This window comes from Mercenaria mercenaria, chromosome 3, assembly GCF_021730395.1.
Source record: "Mercenaria mercenaria strain notata chromosome 3, MADL_Memer_1, whole genome shotgun sequence".
Taxonomy (NCBI): Eukaryota; Metazoa; Mollusca; class Bivalvia; order Venerida; family Veneridae; genus Mercenaria; species Mercenaria mercenaria.
In genome coordinates, this window is record NC_069363.1 from 42,717,829 (window position 1) to 42,731,345 (window position 13,517).

Consider the following 13,517-nt stretch of genomic DNA (forward strand, 5'->3'; position numbering starts at 1 on the left):
TCCCTCCGACTTAATGTGTCATCAACAAAAACAATATTCACCAAATCTCATTCGAAAACATTTATTTCACAAATGATATATATGTAATGATTGGAATTTACGTGGAATGGCTTTCGGAAACACCAACAGTTAAAACGAGTATTATTCAGTTGTAATTCATAACTTTATCATGACATCACAGTACATTAGGGGTTCTAGCTGACCAATCAGAGAGCTGCATTTTAGAGTACCTGCCAGTTTCCACTTGGGTATAACAAGGTATTTTTACAATGAACATATAGTGACTTTAGAAATAAATATCACACAATTGAAGAAATCAAATCAAGATTTTTCACTGCACATGCTCCAAATGATGCTACAAACAACAAAACATTGAAGTTTCATTGAAATATTATTTCGATTTGATACCTTTATTTTAGTTAAAACTTCGAGATTTTATACAGGGAGTCTATGATAAAGTCCGAGTAAAATGTAATCAATACCCAAGTGAAATAAGTATCATTCCACAATGTTTTGGACATGTTAAAGTTATGAATAAAATCTCAATACAGCGGGAAAAAAACTCATGTATTTTTAAGTATAAATTTTATTCTACTAACATGACTAATAATACTAATATTAATACGTTATACAAAACAAATAGACGGACGGACAAACATTCAGACAGGCAATAAAACGACAACTTCCGACTTGGCAAATAGATCTGCAAAAATAACGATTAACATTTGCGTACCTTTGATGTTATTGTCATATATACCGTTATAATCCTATAAATATATTGTGTACAATGAAACCAATACTTGAGTTACCCTTCCGAAAGTTAAGATTGAGTGGGATTTATGAATATGACATTCGACTTCCACTCACACTCCCGCAAGGTCTACTCGAGGCCTACTTGAGTGATACTTACCCAAGTTTGAGTAAAGTGTGAGTTTGAGTGGCGACTATGAATATGGCCCTAACTTCTTGTCTTGAAGAGTACTTGCATTAGAGGCTAAACACCACTAAATCCAGCTGTTCCTTTTTAGGCTATATACCAATAAAAGAATTTGTTCTTTGTTTCATATAAAATTCAGCTACTACAGACCAATTTTGTTACAGTTTCTAGATTTTCACTCCATTGTAGACCTATTTTCCACAAGATATCCATACATTTGCTTCAAGAAAACGAAAAGAAAAAGGGGTGTTGAATAGTATGCAATGAAATGCAAGTCAACTGAAGTCAGGTACCCTCATATTGCCGCATTTCAAAAAGCGGTCCGCAGAATAAACACCCTACTTTCGTTTTCAAGTAAACAACTCGAAAACATGCGAGTATTAGCATCAAACGTGTCCTATTTTATGTACAATTCATTCCACGAGTGAAATAATGCCCATTTGGCCCCCGATTTACTCGCAAATGCGCGAAAAATGGAAAAATTAGGATCTATTTATTTGGGACTTCTTTCGGTCGCATAATGGCGGATACAAATAGTCCTCAGTTTTTTTTGCTCTGTAGAGCTATTTTCCTTATTTTCTTTGCAATTTTTTTGCTAAAATCACATGACAGATCTATGCTTGACATGTAGGTAGCATTTTCATAATGAAATAACAACATTACAAATTTTTTCATGGAAACGTAGATCATACACCACCAGTATAATTTGGGGTCTCATTTTTTAGCTGATTTTGCAGATTGTGTGTTTGACTGAAATTATTTTTCTTGCATCAAACATGACCCCCACATTTCTTTTGATTTTTAGTTAGTACTGACAATATTCTTCAAGAAAATGTAGGTTACAGAAATTTAAAATGGGTCCTGATGTGTGCTGCGGTCTTTGGAATTAGGTCAGTTTTATATAGAATAAAGAACAACAACTATTTAGTGTGTTATAACCTATAAAATATAAAATCCACTTACTTTAAAACGGTTTTTCGACATTTTCTAGCATATCAGATTTGCAAGTAACTATAACCTGGAACAACTGATACGTATTATACCTTCCTGGTAACATGAAAATTATTATTTGTATGTGATAATCGAACAGAAATATAAATAATTAAACGCATATGGTTTAAGGAGGTAGGTGACCTTTTCAATATAGTTGAATCGAAGCTTTTTTTTGTTTTTCGTGTAATTTAAATGTTTTAGCAGCTACAGTCTCAATTCCGTTTATCTCTGTCCCTTCAAGTACAATTTCTATCCAGGTTTGAAGTGCATGACCCTCCAAAGGTATTCAAATTTACATTGGAAGAAGAAGGAAAATATACGGATATTTAACACTTCTCAGTGTAATTTGGTTTCATTGTTATCCGTAGAAGTCTGCATAATTGGTAAGTTTACTAGTATGCGCGTTAGCTTTCTAATATAAGCCTAGAATGTATATGTCGCGGGTCCCGTGTTTCCGTATTAACGTAGTTTCTCTCATTTTTAACCAACTATGTATGAAAACAGGGTTTTCGACGGCTTCAGTGCCATTCTGTCCATGACCATTTTAACATAGAATATTTGGGTAATATTATTAGCAAAATACTAATCACTTTACATGGTACCATATAAGATAAGATTTATTTTGAATCGGCAAGACAATTACAAGTAACATAAGCTCTTATGAGCTTTTAAACCGACTATATAACAAGTGTAGATTAACAAAAGTAAATAGACTACGAATAAGAAAAGATAATTTACAAACATAAAATCTATGAGAAACATGCTTATCCTACAAACTTTGGTTTAAAACCGATTAAAAGAAAAGAAAATGTTACAAGGTGACCAGGAATATAGGGCAAAGGTACCATATTAAAAATATCTTAAAAATCAGAATATCACTCAAATCAGATTTTAAATGTCCTGATTAGCATCTTTTTCATAGAGTACCTCAATAGTAATTCAAATGAATGGCAAATAAGAAATTACAGATTTATATATCGAGGGGTAAGTGCCAGAACCTGCTATGTGCATTTTTTGAAATTTTACAGGAGAGCGTTCTTTTCTCTCTTTTCTTTTTAATAGTAGGTGTTTTTGAGATATCAAAACTATGGTTTTATTTACTTTATTATTATTTAATACATGATATGTGTATTTTGTTTATATCTTTAGTAAATTAGGTCAAATCCAAAAAAAAATTGTTTTGGTACAACTAAAAGTCCATTTATTTACAAATATTTGAGTAACTAAAACATTCCATTGAAAGATATCTGGTTTTGGCATGTACAATTCTATTAAAACTTTCGAAACAATACTGAGCCAAAACATGCTATAAATTGATAGCTGGTGAAGATGTTGCATGTCATAGTTTTTGTAAGTGTCGAAAACATTCTATAAAGCAATAAAATCTTCTAGCATATGCAAAGTTGACATAAATGTAAGTTTTTTGGCATTAAAATATATTCTATAAAACATAGATTTTTATGGCATGATGCATTCTTTGTCTTAGCTGAAGATCGACTTTTCAAATCACAAATGGCCTAGTTGAATATATCTCCATTTAGCTCTTATTAGACTGTCTTGCCATGTATTATGAATCATCTACAACGGTTAAGGAAATGTGCTTTATGTATTTCATAATACATTAATGCCATGTTATGAAATATAAACACTGTATTAATAGAGATATAAAGTTTGATACACATGTTTATGGCTGTAATCTATGTAACTATCATTATTGTCACACACTTGGGAACCACATTGTCAGTCGCATTCAAAATGTAGTGGTAAAGTGTTAAGTAACTATCAGAATCATTGCTTGAATCTTGAACTGCATTTGGTTCTGGTAAACAATATCTGGTACTGTTTTTGCTGTTAATTAAATAGAGGATATTTGTTTGTTTTAGTGTAAGATCGAAATATATTTCACTGAGTGAACACTATAATGCAATATTTTGATCTTACATTGAAACAAACAAATTTTCTATTTATTTTATGCATTTTAATGGTTTTAACCAAATTATATCCAGTTTGTCCGCGCAACATCGCGTGCATTGCATCACGATATTATAATGTTGTGACATCAGGATATCTTTGTAGAAATACTGTAAAGAATTCTATAACGTTTCCTGATTTCTTTCACATTTTATTATGATAGAATGGTTATATTTATGATCATGTTATTCTTTTTACACATCTATACCTTTACTGAAGAATATGCGATGTTTATGAATCTTAAATACGATTTTCTTAAATATAGCAAATATCTGGTACCTTAGATGTGAAGTTATTGATCCCATCTTACTTGTATACACACTTTATGTGGATATTTTCATCATGTTTCCTTAAAAATACTCTACTTTCGATTTCGTTGATGCACGGGATCCCTCTCAGTCGGTGCAATTTTGCCTCACATGATCCCTCTTGATTCTCTGCACCCGGCACGGGAACCCTCTTCGACAAAATTTTCTATTGGCACCGGTGTAATGAAGTATTTCGACCCCCATAGAATAATGACCCCCACCCCCGGTCATAGTATTATAACCTCCAGATCATAGTACTATGACTCCCCCACGTGAAGTAAACTGAACCTTACGAAGAATATTGACTCCCATAAAAAAACGACTCCCGGTCATTTGGTCAAATTTAGTGATAACTCAGGTATCTAAGGCCTAATTGCTGCATTTTATGCCCCCACTCGGGGGAGGGGGGGGGGGGCATATAGATTTGCCCTTGTCCGTCCGTCCTTCCGTTTGACCATTAGCCCCAGATACCATCACTTGACACAGAAATCAGAGCATTCCGCAACGGGAAAAGGGATTCTATTTCTAGACGCTGTATCTTGGTGTATACATTTTTTTCTTCAGGAAAATAACAATTCACAATACGTTCACAAAACACACCAGTGTCAATAATCCCTGCAAACTTCGGTATGAAGTAATTCTTCAGAAGAAAACTGCACAAGAAACTGCTAGCATAGAACTTAGTATTAATAGAAGTTGCAATACTTAGCAGTGGCAGTAAAGTACGGTAGCGGCAACAATAGAAAGTAGTAGTAGTAGTAGTAGTAGTAGTAATGGCAGTGGTAGTGGCATTTGCAGTAGCAGCAGCAGCAGCAGCAGCAGCGGAATAAGTGACAGCAACAACAGCAGCAGGAGAAGAAGGGGTAGATGTATAAGACGTATTAGTGGAAGCAGGTATAGTAGTATCAGTAGTAGCAGTTGTAGTAGTAGTAGTAGAAGTAGTAGTAGTAGTAGTAGAAGAAGAAGAAGAAGAAGTACATGTAGTAATAGCAATAGAAGTAGCGGCACCAGTAGTAGTAGTACAATCAAAATGTTAACTATTGGCAATGGAGGGTATTAGAGTTGTAGATCTAGTAAAATTGTCCGTTAGATTTGGTGGGGATCACATTTTAATAGACATTATCGTCGAAAGTCTTTTAGGAGCCGGTGTTTTACACGGAAAGAGTAACTTTTTTTAAATAGAATAATGTACGGGAATCGATATTGTATGAGAGTTCGAATGTAGTAATTTCGGCAGTAAGTATTTCACATGGAAGGAGTCACTTTTTCTATAGAATAATAACCGGGGTCGTTATTCTATGAGATTCGAAGGGAGTCATCTTTAGGGAGTCAGTATTTTACTTGGAGGGGTCAGTTTTTCTATTGAATAATGACCGGGGTCGTTATTCTATAGAGTTTTCAAAGGGAGTCAGTTTTTTATAAGGGGAGTCAATATTTTACAGTTAATGAGTCACATTTTCTATAGAATAATGACCGGGGGATCGTTATTCTATGGGGGTCGAAATACTTCATTACACGGCACCCTCAACTTCAGTGTTAGAATTTTGAGATGGTATTCTTATTGAAAACAACATCTGTTTCTAAGGGTATAGATCATGGTGTTTAAACTTCTCTTAATATGCTTTTAAACTGAAAAATCAGCAATTTCACATAACATTCATATTTAAATTTTATCATCAAATTTACTGATACCTACGGAAGAGCATTAGTGCCAGGTGTATGTTATTTATTAACTCGAAATTTCTAGTTACTAACTCGAAAATTATCTCGAAATTTCGAGTTACTATGTTGAGATTTCGAGTTACTAAGTCAAAATTTCGAGTTACTATCTTGAAATTCCGACTTATTTATCTTGAAATTTCGAGTCACTAACTACAATTGTTTACGTTGATGTATTGGTCCTGGCCAAGATTAGGTACCTGGTGTAGTCATTGGGTAGCCCTACAGGGTCATATGGCAGCATTTGCTCATAGAAAATATCTCTGTTTAAACAATGTTTTTTTATTTATTGATTTTGTTGGGTGTAACGTCGCACCGACACAGGCGACTTGTCAGCTTTTTTGTTTGAGGAAGACCTCAGGTGCCTAAACCATGCTTAAGTCTGGAAGGTTTTCGGCCTAGTTTGAGCCCATATGTCAATGAAATATAGACATACCTAAATGAAAGTGTAATTATGAGTCCAACCTAGATTGGATACCTTGACAGACCTTAATTTTGAGGAGAGGTCATAGAAGGTTACCGGGAAGTATTCAAGCTTAGAAGATTTCACTATTTTGACCATGTCTGGAAGGTTTTCGACCTAGTTCGAGCCCCTAACTCATGAATATATTATACATGTAAGTGAGGGTATATATCCTGGATACAGTTTGAAATCTGGAGTAGCTTTAGATGCTATAGTAGGTCATACATTGATGTATTGTAGTATATGTTGAAGTCCCTACATGTTCGGTACAATATCTGGATGTGTATATAGATGATTCCACTTTGAAGAGTCAAAAGTCGTCCATTACATTTTTGGCCTTTGACTGACGGGCGGACGTTTTGCTGATAAAATAGCTAGATAGTAACTTGAAATTTCGAGTTAATAAATAAAAACGCACCTGGCACTAATACTCTTCCGTAGATATCTTAGTGATACACAAATATCTTTTAAACGCGAATTTGTATAATTTGATTTGATACAAAGAGGGGCCATTCATGCATAGCTAGTCTGAAAAGGATCAGCGACACATCTGTACTTATCATAACAAACCCCCGTTCGCCCGGGCACACAAGTCCGAAAACATCGGGCGATATATGACCATTTTCGTGTCGATTCGCCGTAAAACCCAACTCACTCACTCACATACATTGACGCCTGACTTTCATATCGGCTGCGTGGCATTAACTTTTTTTTTATTTAGTTCAGTACTGTCAATCTTATTCAGACTATTGAAAAAACAATAGTGCAGTTATATTACATTGTATGCTTATGTAGTAAAAAGGTTATCATCTTTGCATAGGTAAATATGCACTCGATCGTTCTTTAGCGGAAGAATATCGCGTCCCTATGGTCGTACTATCTATTTCCACTGCAAAACTTGTGCATATAGCTAATAACCTATAATTATTGTTTTGGTTTTAAATACGAACACCATTTCATGACTCTAACATTGAAGGTTAATTGAGAGGGCACCTGTGCCGATAGAAAACTAATTGTGTCCGAGAGAGTTCCCGTGCCGTGTGTAGAGAGTCAAGAGGGATCCTGTGAGGCAAAACTGAGCCGACTGAGAGGGATACCGTGCATTAACGAAATCGAAAGTAGAGCGTTTTTAAGGAAATATGATAAAAATATCCACATATTGTGTATTTACAAATAAGATAGGATCAACGGCTTCACATCTAAGGTACTAGATATTTGCTATTTTCAACGAAAGTCGTATATAAGTTTCATAAACATCGAACGATGAATCATCCAAGCCAGTACCTCCGGCTATATTCCATCTTCGTTTGGACTTGTATCAACTGATAAAACAAATGTAACAATAAAAAAGCAATGTTATATAGCTACGCCATTCCGTGGACCATATGTTTTTATGCACAAAAAATGTGTTTAGGACGAAAAATTTGATTTTCCGAGCTGACTGACGTTGGAGTTCATTGTTTAGCACAGAGAGTGTCCTGTGCGCGCACAGAGAGGGATCCGTTTTCTCATTTTCTACAGAGAGGGATCCGATATGGGTATACACCGTGTAAGTCGGCCTCAACCGGGATAGCTGTTTCAAGATGCGTTGCTATGCCACCGCAATTCGAAGAATAGAGTGAATTAAGGTGGTTTGCCAGTCTTCTTTGACGTCGGTCGACGTAATAATAGTCGAAAAGTAGTTACCATATTGATATTTGGTATTCATATACAAGGACACCTCTCCTTCATTTTGTACAATTCGGATCGTTTATATTCCTTTTTTTGTTTAGCAAAGGGCTGTTTCGTACAATTGATGAAAAATTGAAGTATCTGGAGTAAAAATGGCTTTTTTTTCGCTGGATTAATTTCAAAAACAAAATTCGGATGCTCTTGACAAGGGAAACAGAATGATATAAGTCAGTGTTGTCAATCGGAAATTTCATAAAATGTCACTATGATGGGCGTTAAATGTTCTAGAAAATGCGCGATTCTTTTGATCTTAAAGTAGCACCATACGAGCTTCGGTGGACGATTTGGTCGACGGAAAACGATTCAATTTACTAACGACTTACGCAGTCTTTTTGCCATGAAAATTCAGAACTAGTTTATGAAATAAAAAGAGGGCTTTTTCCGTGAAATATTTCAAAAAATGCGGTAGAAGCATATATTTGCATAGCGTGCATCACTGAAGTAGCCTAAACGTCATCCGACGTAACACAAATTTCAACGTTACAAAATCTTAATGTAATTGCTGTTTGTGAAAAAAATTCACGGTAAGACCCCTATTTTCTATTTCATAAATTTGTTCATAACCATATTATTCATATTCAGTTTAACGCCCACATTTAGATAGCCAGAATTGATTAGTTTTCAGGCGGCGAGAATGCCTGGGATTCAATCAAGTAACGCTGGGTTGCTTACCAAGAACTCCTCTAGTTGAATGGGAAACAAGTGTTTCATAGTTTCCAGCTTCCCCGCCCGGGAATCGAACCCGGGCCGCTGGATTAGGAGTCAACGACCTTAACCACTCGGCAACACCAACCAAATACAAGTGATTTGAATCATTTTCCGTAGGCCAAATCTCTCATCAAAGTTTGTATGGTGAGGTTTTTGCTTTATTTCTAAAGGATGATCTCAATTGCTATCAAGAAAACATGACCAGAATCATTTCAGATGACTAATAAAAGATGATACGCTGTTTGTAAACAAAACCAAATTATTCTCCAGCCTAAATATCGGTTTTTTTATTTTTTTTTTTTTTGAAAGGCTTTTTCCCCGCATTAAGAAATTAAGACTGGAGTTAATGTTTTTTTTCCTGGATTTTAAAAACTTTCGTCTCTGCAAAACCAATGAATAAAACTGGGACAAAAAATTTCATAAAATTGTCCTTTTTTCAAATCGTAAAAGAAATAGCCTCGACGGGGGAAACGACCCTACAAGCTCCCGGGCCTTTTTATGTTTTTAACTATTTAAAATAAAAGAGTTTTTTCTTGTACTGGAAAGGTTTTTGTTCCATATAAATTCTTAAAAAATAAAGAATTTCTAATTACAAAAAAATAAAGGACAACCCCAAAAATTTCTTTTAATGCCCAAAACCTATATCTACGGTTACCCCAAAACAAATACGATTATATTTGGGGCGGCAAAGTTAAAAAAACTACAAGGAACTCAGTTAAAAACATGATATAGTTAGGGTTCCCCGCCCCGGGTTAGTAAATAGAACAAACTGGGACTGGGACTTATGTGAGGGAATTTTTGGCCATTCCAAACGGTTTGTTCTCGGAGAAAAGCGCTATTTAAAAGGGTTTTGGTTAAAACAAAAACCCCAGGTTCCTTTCGGTGTGGGGTGGGTTATTCAATTAATGTATAAATTCTTTAAAAATATATAAAGGGAATTTTATCCTTTTAAAATTTGGGGGTTTTAATCTTTTTCGCCTTTGGTACCGTTGTTACTACGAGGGGGAAAAACCCAAAGGGGGGCCATAAAAGGAACGAGTGGAATAGGTGTTTAAGTTTTGGGGGCATTAAAAAAAAAAAATTTTAAAAAATGGAACAAAAACAAAAGTGGGTTTAAAAAAAACGTGTCAAAACCAATAGCATATCGCTAAACAAACCCCAAATGTTCTTTTGAATTGTTATCAGGGTACAGGTAACTATGAATGTGAGGTTGAAATCTCCGGGGACAATACGTGAATTTTGTTGTTTTAACTTTTCGCTCGTAAGTGGCAGCTTTAAGGGGGAAACGTGGACAAAGAATGAAACAGAAAAGGAAAAGGGGTAAAAAATTATAAAAAAAATTTTAAATTAAGTTTTGCTTTTTAGATTTTTTTTATGTCATGTGTTTTTTTTATTCAACATGCCCCTTTTTTCCATTATTTTTTTTTAAGTTTTTTAAAGTGGGCCCCCAAATGCTGGGGCAAAAATACAATTTTAAATCTAAAAATTTTTTTAAAATTAACAAACCGATTTTTTATCTCATTTTAGAAATCGTGAGAATTAACCAATTGTTTTTTATTTTTTGTCCAAACCGGGAACGTAATAAGGACAAAAATTCCCCTAAACCCCTGGCTTTCTTCGGGATCCAAGGGGTAGGGCTATTTTTGGGGGTTTTTTTAACATTTATGTTAAAGTGAATTAAAAGAAAATAATTAACACAAACTAGGTTGTTTTGATTAACCATTTTTTTAAGTACAATAAACATTCAAAAATTTCCCATTTTTTTCACCGAAAAAAAAAATTTTAAATAAACAAATTTTTTTAAACAATTTTATCTAAGGTTATTTGAAGTAATTTATCCTTTTCCCTTAAATTCAAAAATCTTTTGATTTTGTGTTTTTTTTTATTATTTTTGGAAATCTTTTTCAAAATGGTCTTGCCCACATTATAAAATTTTTCTTGAACACTGCAAAAAATGCAGTCTTGGTCCTTAAAACCCTTGGTAAAGGTTTATAGTTTTTTTTTAATTAAAAAAAAAAAATTTTTAAAAAAATTTTCCCTTTTTTTTTTCCCCCATTTCCCCGAAAAACTTTTTTAATACATTTTTCCCAGAAATTTTTAAATGAAGTAAAACCAAACTAAAGTTTATTGATTTCTTTTTGAAAGGACTCCGGAAATTTTTGGGGAAAAACCGACTTGGATAAAATTACGCGGTTTTAAACAAACGAAAAGGGAAAAGATAAAAATTTTAAATAATAAAGAATTTCCTGAGAAACTGAAACCGGGCCGTTTTTTAGGCGACATTTTCGACTCTTTGACTTAGAACGTGATTTTTTTTTCCTTTTTAAATGGGGTCAAGGGGTTTTAGGTTTAACCAGTTTCCGTAAAATTCAGGTTATTTCTGGGCCTAACCCGGGCAATAATATTCAGGCCTCCAAAAAAAAGCTAAAAATATTTATAAATATGTTAAAGTTGAATTTTTTTTGCGGCACTCCAATAAATTAAATTTTTAAAGTATTGAATAACCTCCAAATAAGTTTTTTTAGGTTTAAAGGTTTTTTCCCCCTAGTTTTTTTTTAAATGGATTTTTACTCCAATATTTTTTAAAAGGGATTTTAAATTTTTTTGTTTTTCAGAATTCAAATCTTAAAAAAGGGAATTTAACTGTTTGTTTGAAAATTTTTCTGAATTTTCTTGCCCACGGTGCCTTTGGGACATGCTGTTTTCCTTTTTTTACCTCTTAAAATTTTTAGCAACAAACACCTAATTTAAATTCAGTTCGACCACTGCATATTCAACACCATTTTTTGATGTATTGTTATTATCTTTTTTTTTTCGAAACACCACATTTAGGGTGTTTGGTTTCTTTCCCTTTTTAAATTAAGTGGGCAGCGATGGGCATTGTGGTCCCCCCAAAAATAACGGGAAGAAAAGGCATTATTTTAGATTTTTTGGTTTACTTTTAAAAACCCATTTTTGTTTTTTTATCAACAAAAAGGATTTTTGCTTGATCAACAAAAAATTGATTCCACTTTTTTGATTTTAAAATGTAACCCCGTTTTTTAAAAGCGTATCATAGCTTAGTTTAAATTTTAAAATGCGTTTTTGTAAATTTTTTAAAAACGTTTTCGCAATCCATTTATTTTAGTCTTGAAATGATTGGCAAAAAATATCCCTCATTGTTTTTTTTTTTGAAATAAGGTCACTTGTCTAAAAATGGCTATTATTAGATAAATATGATCATTAAATTTTGTTTAAAGGGAGTTGCCTAAAAACTTTTTTTTTTATTTGGCATAAATGTTTGCCATGTGAAACATTTGGGGGGAGTAAGATGCAGGTTTTCTATCTCAAAGGTCAAGGTTCTTAATGATATAAAAGGTAGTTGATCCTACCCGGGTTTTTACGTTTTACAAGTTATTTGAACTGGATCTTTCTTTTTTTTAAATGACCCCCATTTTTTAAATATAAAAAAAGTATAGGAGAAAATGAGTTTTTAAAAATAAAATTTTTGATACAGATTTTGGGGTTCTTGCCATTCAGTGGTTCTGTTTACTTAGTACTTAAGTTTAAAAAAAAATGTCAAAGTAAAAAAAGGGGAAACAAAATTATAAGTCCCCAAAAATTGAGGTATGTTAAAAGGGCCTTTTCTTTTCATTCATTCCTGGACCATAATTCCATTTGTCACATACAGAAAGGGGAGATTTTGTTTTGCTGATTATACACAAGTAGACTTTTAATTGTAAATAATCTGGTTTAGGCTAAAATCATTTTGGAATTGTCAAAAAATTTTTAATACTAAACCCAGAAAACAAGGGTGAAATTAGGATGTGGTAACCATGAAAAGGGCCATAACACATTTGTTTTGCATAGCGCATGTATATCCTGATTTATATGCTGAATTTTGTTGAAAAAAATACTTTTGTTTTTTTTGGGTCGGGACAAATTTGGGGTCATCTGAAAAGAAAAATGCAAACATCTTGATTTGCCGAAAATGAACCGTATCTCTAAATAAATAATTTTAAAAATAGTCATTGGGTAAAAATATTGTTGTAGTTCAAAACCCCAATATGCAAAGTCATTGTCTTGATTTGAAATTGACAGAACCAGATTCCTAAGACTTTAATTTTGGCAAAAACTTGTAAAAGCTGTGAACCAACACCCTTGATAGACATTTCTTGGTTACTTAATCTGAACCAGTTTCTTTTTTTCAATTGTTTTTTACAATATTTTTAAACGGGTATCCTTTAAAAAGGTTTTGGGAAAACCACCCGGTCTGAACCAGATCCTCTCAATAGTCAACATGGTTTAAATATAATTTTTTTAAAAAACCGGTATCCTCAAAAAGGGTTTAAATTTGGGAAAAACCAATGCTAGGTCTAAACCCAGTATCCTCCAATAGCCCCAACTTGGTTTACAATATATTTTGACTGGTATCCTCTAAAGTTAATCAGGAAAGCCAATGTCGGTCTTAGCCAGTATCTCTAAATAGAAATTTGGGGTTTAAAATATTATTGACTGGTATCCTCTAAAACGTTAATCGGAAAAGCCAAGTCAGGCTTAACAATACTCCAAATAGTCATTGGTTTTGCAATAATTTTAAACTGGTTCCTCAAAAGGGTTTAATGGGAACCCCAGTGTCGGGTCTTGACCATATACTCTCGTAGTCAACTTGGTTTGAAATATTTAAACTGTATCCTCTAAAGGTTTA

The 13,517-nt window shown here is 33.6% G+C and overlaps 1 long non-coding RNA gene across 1 annotated transcript in view; it reads right to left on the minus strand.

The window, feature by feature from the left end:
• LOC128555578 (uncharacterized) overlaps nt 1-13,517 on the minus strand; it is a 201,837-nt gene that overhangs the window by 161,467 nt on the left and 26,853 nt on the right. The window lies entirely within an intron of this gene.